This window comes from Papilio polytes, unplaced genomic scaffold, assembly GCF_000836215.1.
Source record: "Papilio polytes unplaced genomic scaffold, Ppol_1.0 DF824047.1, whole genome shotgun sequence".
NCBI lineage: Eukaryota > Metazoa > Arthropoda > Insecta > Lepidoptera > Papilionidae > Papilio > Papilio polytes.
The window spans coordinates 5,114,068-5,121,332 of NW_013525157.1; the positions used below are offsets into that span (position 1 = coordinate 5,114,068).

Below are 7,265 nucleotides of genomic sequence, written 5' to 3' on the forward strand. Positions count from 1 at the left end.
ATTAACGATCCAGGTACCTACTTAATGAATGGATGTTGCTATTTAATTGTAATTACACTTGCAGCCGAGGTGCGCACTCGAAACACGTTTTTTCTTTTTAAACCAACCCTTTATCAGTAAATTTCAATGTTATTGTAAAACTAACTGAAAATGTCACTAAATTATTTTTTTCAGGTTTAAAAATATACTTTCACTTTGTATGATTAATGTCATAATATCAGTTTCGAGGGGTACTATCGAAAAGTTATTAATATTGTCTGGTGACATTAGATTAATGTGCCCGGAATTCGAAGAGTAGGTTATTACAACTTTTGTCTAGACATACATTTTTCCACAAAGGTACCATGTAATGCAATCAAATGAAACAAAATGTTAATTAAACTTTCACAAATTATGATTTAACACAGGCCTACCAAATTCACAACTGCTAAATGGTACTTAGTGGAGATTTAGTTTAAGGGTTTAAATTAACAACACCAAATCTACCCACCAGTAGTAGTTAGTGAGAAAAATCTCCTGTAAAAGACTGTTTAAGCTTACAACACAAAGTCATTTTTGCCAATCTTAATTTAAATTTAGCAGTCCCTTAAGCAGCGCTGAGGGACCCTAGTTAAAATTCCGTTTCACCAACGTTTTGGTGTTATCTAAGTTCATAATATTTTAGATTTAGGGAGTCTAAAAACACTTTAGGGCCAGGTTTGATGAAAACGGGTATCATGTCTATTATTGTATTGTAGATAGAATATTATAATGTCACTAAACCTAAAGATATAAAAGTATTTTTTATATTATAACAAATATTCATCAAACTGCACGCGTGGGCTGCGGGGGGTGGTGCATAAAGGGTACGTGAGAAAACAGCAAGTATAATATTCACAATATCGGAATTACTGCGGCGGTCCCCAGAGGGCGCAGCGTCGCCCGCGCGATGTCGCGCGCCGCATTTATTATTTATATTCATTACATTGCAATTTTTTTTAATATCTAGACGTGTCAACTGTACCCCAGATTCAATAAAACATACAGTTACTAACTATGTAAGTATTGGAACTAAAAAACAAATAAACATTTTTTTCTTGATATCTCAGTTTTATAGGACAATGATTAGTAGCAAGAAATATACGAGTATATAAAAGTAAAACATGACAGTTACAATACGAACGAGGTTTTAAGACACTTTTTAAACCGTAACAGGGGGCGCTAGTGAGCTATCATAATTTAGTACGACTTATGTCTACCGGTTTATAGTTTATGTAAATTGTTTTTTTTATGTTTACACAACAAAAGTAATATACTTACGAACGATCCTTCTGGAGCGTTTTCAGACCAAATTTAGATATAAATAAAAAAATATATTGTCATTTTATAAAACGTAAAAATTATGCCCCGGGTGAGGATCGAACTCACGACCTTAAGATTATGAGACTTACGCGCTGCCTTCTGCGCCACCGAGGCTATGGGTACTATCTTAAAAAAACATATCAAAACCAATTTAAAAAAAAAAACTACTAGATAAGATAATGTTTTGCCAGATTGTCTATCTGATCATTTTTTACTTAACTGGTTAAACCGACACAAAATTAGAAATAGTTCCTCTTTACTACATACGTAGATATTTGTAGGTTTATGTTTTTTCTGAGAATGTAAAAACAAGAGATAAACAAATAAAATCCCTTGGAAAGTATAACCTTCGGTGCAGTGAAAGTTGGAAGGAAAACAAGTCGCGTGATAAACGACTTCACTTAGCGACCTGCAATCAAAAACACTGCTTTGTAGCTGCTTTTATTTCATTTGTCTAACATAACATTATGTTTTCACTTCGTTCATTTTTTAAAGAAATACTACATAAACAGTCAAGACCTAAACATTTAATTTAATTTTCATAACTTCAATTACTAAATGATTTGTTACGACTAAGGTTAAGAGCTGTTCCTGTGAATTAGACACAGTTCCATGACAAAACAAAAGAAAACTGATATAACGTGAATATAACTTCCATACTTCATTTTTAAGATTATAGAAGGCTGCTTTCACCCGCGACTCTGTCTGCGCGGATTAAAAAAAAACAAGTAGCCCATATGTTCTTCCAGACTATACTTTACATCTATCCCTATTTTATGAAGGTCCGTTCAGCCGTTTAACCTACAAACTCTAACAAACATACATCCATCTATCTTTTCGCAGATTGTTAATAGATGATGGAACCTTTCAAGTACCTTAGCATTATATGAAAGCATTAAATGAACGTAATACCGTAGTGATAAGATTTAGTAATGCACCTCGCAAGATGCAGCGACTGAGCTGTCGTGTAATCAGATAATACGTCGGTTACGGCGCACGCCGGCCGCCGCGCTATATAATTCAATTTGCGCCCTCCGAGGCCACATGCTGTGCGCCCCACACCATTCCGCTGTTTTTAATTAACGAATATACATACATTCTTTTGCATTTAGATTATTGTTAGCTGCCACTGTAAGATGTGAAAACCGTAAGATCTCCATGTCAAAGATTAGCTGTTCCTCGCGACTTCGTACTCGTGAAATTAAGAAAAATAGTAACAACATAGCTTATTTTACACAGCGATAACGTAGCTTTTTAAAGGTGAGAGAATTTTTGAAATCTTCCCAGCAGTTTTCGAGTTATTTCAATGTATGTAATGAAAATAAATTTTCTCTTTATAACATTACTACGACAATATGAGAACATTTAACAAGACTATTTTCAAAAGATTCAAGATAAAGCGCTTGTAGTCAATATAGGTGTTTGTTAACTAAATTTTTTTCTTCTTGATGATACTGTTGAAAGACTTGACTCATTTTTAATAATCTATGATCGACGGTATAGAAGACCAGAATTAAAAAATGAATTTGCTATCCCATTTTCAAAAATTTGTTCCAATAAATTACATGCATAATCCGATGTGTATAGCAAAGACAATGTCCTAGGGGTTTAAGGTGGAAGTGTAAGGGGAGGAGGTTGCGGGGAGGGTACCGGGGTTTCCCCGGCGACGGAGCACCTGAGCCTGTGATTGATGACGCCCGCCGCCGCTGTCGGTGCCATCGCTGTCGTCGACAGCGCAGCCGTGTTACATTATGCTAACTTTAATCAAAGCTTCTTAGTATAAGGGTAAAAGTCTAGGTTACATTTAGACAATTTTATAATCGAAAGGTAAATAGTTCATGATAATTTATGACACAGACTGCGTTAACTATGTTATAAATAGGATCCCAGAGTAAGTAGAAAGAAGGACGAAGAAGGTAGTGGTAACATATGTAAAAAATTAAAAACTTGCGAAGTGCAGCTCGATATTATAAAAAAGTATTTACCATTTAAAATTATCACTTCTACGTTTATGTAGGTAGATTTGAAAGTAAGCGCCTAATTTTAGATACCTACAATTCCCAAAATATTATTATTGTAATGAACAAGTCTTTCGTACTAAAAATGATGGTATTCGTTATTCTATTCAAATAACACTGAGAACTTGGATAGTTGATAGCTACTTTACATTGACTAAATCTAAGTTCCGACGAACTTGCGCAAGTCGAGTAAATAAAGCAGACCGCCTTTATTTACTCAGTATGTGCAGTTCCGTTGGCTGATAGCTAACGCTAAAGTCGACGGAGGGGAAGATCGCGCGGCGGACCTCGGCTCGGCCTTGCGACTTGACTAGCGAGTACTCAGTGCTGCCGCTGCTTGTCAAAGTGGCCGCCGGCGTGTTTGCACGACTAATGAGCGGCTCCCCGGAGACGCTGTGTTTGCCCCCGGACGCCCCCGAGCGCCCCGACCTAGCTTTTTCCTACGCTCGGCTTTGCTCAAACATTCTCCCCTAGCTCCTACCCCTACCCCCTTTGCCAATGTTCTGGGGCTCAGCGTCGCGGTCTCTGTTTGCGCCCCACTCTATACCGTATCGGACTTTCAAGTGCAAATTGGAAAATTGTAGGCAAACTTTTTACAAACCTCCGAAATCGGCTCGATGTATGCACAGATATTTATAGGAAATCAATACGTCCTGTTTAGATACTTTCAATTAGATTATCAGCTACTAGGAATTCAATATTAACATACTAAAAAAATATCAACGGCTAACTAAGAAAAAACATTAAATAATTGCTATTTGTACCCTGGACATATTACTAACCTCACTCTTCCACAGCACAGTAACATGTTAAACATATATTCCTCTGTATTTATGTATGTAATAAAAAAAAACGTACAGATGTGCTAAAAGTTGGTAATGGTAATTTAACAAAGGAGTAAATTATTTTCCTCGTGGATGGAATACATTGTCTTCTAAAACAACAAAACTCGCACCTGATATAAGGAAACGCCCGATCCGGCACTTGGAGTTTTCAGTTTTTGGTGCTTCTAACATTAAATTAAACACATTTTATTACAAAAGTTCATAGTGAAACGTTTTATTTATATCCGCTTTTCGGGAATACATCATCTATTAATAGAAAACGACAACATTCCCTTGAAAAGCTTTTATTTTAGTTTTTATTTAATAGATGGCGCTGATCTAAGTATTTTATGTAAAATGTAAATCATTTTTTTGTGTTGAATTAAGAATATTTTTCCTAAAAAAATAATTGATAAATAATAACTTTATGAAATTACAATTAAGTAACGAACAAAATTAACATTGTATATATTGTTTTAATTTTTTGTCATGACTCTATTACGCCATCTATTAATTGAAAAAACAATCTATATTATTCATTGAATCGTATTATCGAAAAAGTGTATGAAATAGTCGACAGAGAACACTAGTTAATTTAAAATAATTCAAATTACAACAAATCTTAGTTCTTAGAATTTTTGACTTTTTACTTTTTTTAAATATTTGAATTTTATGTTTCTACTCTAGACGAACAATTAATGTTTAAAATTCAGAGTCAAATCCAACCAACCAAAAAGTGAGTAAGTACTTTTCTTTTGACAGTTTTTTTAATCTCCACCCTAAAAGATATGAAAAAAGTTAAATGGTTAAGCTTTCATACTGCTGAATAAGAAACCTAAACACGTGTGCAAACACGTGCGAGCACTGAGCGTCTAAAAAAATTGGTTACAAAAAACAACTATTGAATGAAATCAATATTCTGTGGACTTACTGTTGTCGCTTCCGTAAGATTAAAGGACGCTGAGCAAACATAAGAAATAGTAGGTAAAAAAATTGATAAAAAGACTCTATTAATTTCAATATTAACTGCCATCTATATACTCTCGCCAATTTCTTTTCCGGTAATCAATAACGCTGTGTCACTGAAGTCGAAACCCAGAGTTAGTAATGTCTAGCGCGTAATTTGGCCTGGTTTTAAAGGCACTACTTACTATCGCAACTACTTCTGTCAAAAAATGTGTTAGTCCCACTTATGCATAGAAATGACATAAATGAAGAAACATAACATGTTCAGTAAGAAAGAATTTTCTGATTCTTTTTTGACAATAAAGCTTTAAAATGAGGCCATCATAAATTAGTTTGATTGAACCGGGTCCAATAAATGGTCAATCTATAACATCGTGCTGTCTCAGGGCTGTAAACTTGCTGCTCACTTCGCAAAAAATAATAAAGAAATGCTATTATGTTAACTTGGTTTCAACTACGTAATAAAAGACAAACATTGTGCTGATTTAATTTTTTATTTTCATTTTTTTATTTTTTACAAAATACCCAAAAGAGTTGTACATTAAATTCAACCTAAGTGATAGAATATATTAGTCTTAACGGCTAACATAAAAAAAGAAGTTTCATTTGTTTTACAATCAACTACTCGATGGAAAAAACAATACAAAAAACAATTGATGGACGAGAGTATAAATTAAAAAATTGAATTAAAGAAATATTGAACTGGATTCTTACATTTTTTGACTTGTCATCCATAAATCTATTACAGAATCGAAAAGTGTATTACATTGATCAACACGAACCGTTTTAAAAATATCAAAGCCTATTATTCTTTCATCAAATGATAAAAGTACTTCTATGCACACGTTACTAAGCTTTAACATACCTTGTACAGTCGTTACGAAAAATTATTACAATTATTAATCAAATATATCAAGTTCACAGCAACTGTACCTTAGCCAATTATATTATGTATAAGAATTTATAGTGAAAGTCAAAAGCTCGTCCATTAATTGTTTTAATTAGTTTAATTATTGTCCGTAACGGCTTTCGATGCGCATCGATACGTTACTCGAAAAAGCTCCGCGCCTTACAACTACTACAAAAACTCTACGCTACGAAAGGCATAATCTTGATCTATATTCCGTCCTTTACATAAAAAAATAATCGTTTACAATGAACACTGTTTAGGACAAAATACAAATCAAATACACTACATTAACTTAGCTAAGTACACTAATTAACTAGAACTTAAACTAAAGTTTGGTCGAAAACAGGAATGTGAAACATGTGACTAGAATTTACTAAAACATAACATCGACCTAAATAAATATTACAACATCTCAACAGTTTTACATGAAATCCTTTAAAGGTCTACATTTTCTATGTAGAGTACAATTCATTTTGAACTTGTAACATTGAGATCTTATTAATACAACGATACAAAACACACCAAAACTCCTAAACACACCGTAATTTCACTTAAAACAAGTGTAATAACTGTATTTTGACAATAACTACAATCAATCGCTATTCGTGATCTTATTAAATATTCGGTGAGAATAATTTACACTTAAATATGTATATTTAAGAACATATTTTTCCTGAAAAACTTACAAAATGAGCAATACAAAATGTTTGTCATGCGACAAATCAAATTGATTTAGAATCTTTTGCAATCAAAATATGCATTGATTAATGGTAAATAGGTGAAGCTTAAAATAATATTGTTTTTGGAATTAATGGAGATCAAATAAACAGGAATGACCTGAACAGAATTAAGCTAAAGTAAAGCTATTCACAGATACACGATCAATAAATAAAGTTAACCTAACTTAAGAAGATATTTTACATAAATAATTTGAGATCATTGTACAATTTTACTATAGCAGTTTGAGAGGAAACTAAGCAAAAAAAAAAACATTTCTCCAGTTTCTGTGCGTACCAGGTGTGCGGACAAAAAAACATGGCCGCTGACAATGCGAGCTCGGATCCATTTGTTTACCGATGAGATCAATTCACTCCACGTGGGTCTAAAGTCAATATGAAAACAACAATAAGGTTACCTAAAAGCGGAGAAGAATTCGTAAATTTACAGAATGGATGTCATTTCGTTAAATCGTTGACTCGCTTTAAT

General features: G+C 33.5%; 1 non-coding gene across 1 annotated transcript; it reads right to left on the reverse strand.

The window, feature by feature from the left end:
- Window positions 1-1,382: 1,382 nt before the first annotated feature.
- Trnam-cau lies at window positions 1,383-1,455 on the reverse strand. The gene has a single exon. It is a non-coding gene; the product is annotated as a tRNA-Met (tRNA).
- Between the last annotated feature and the right edge of the window lie 5,810 nt (window positions 1,456-7,265).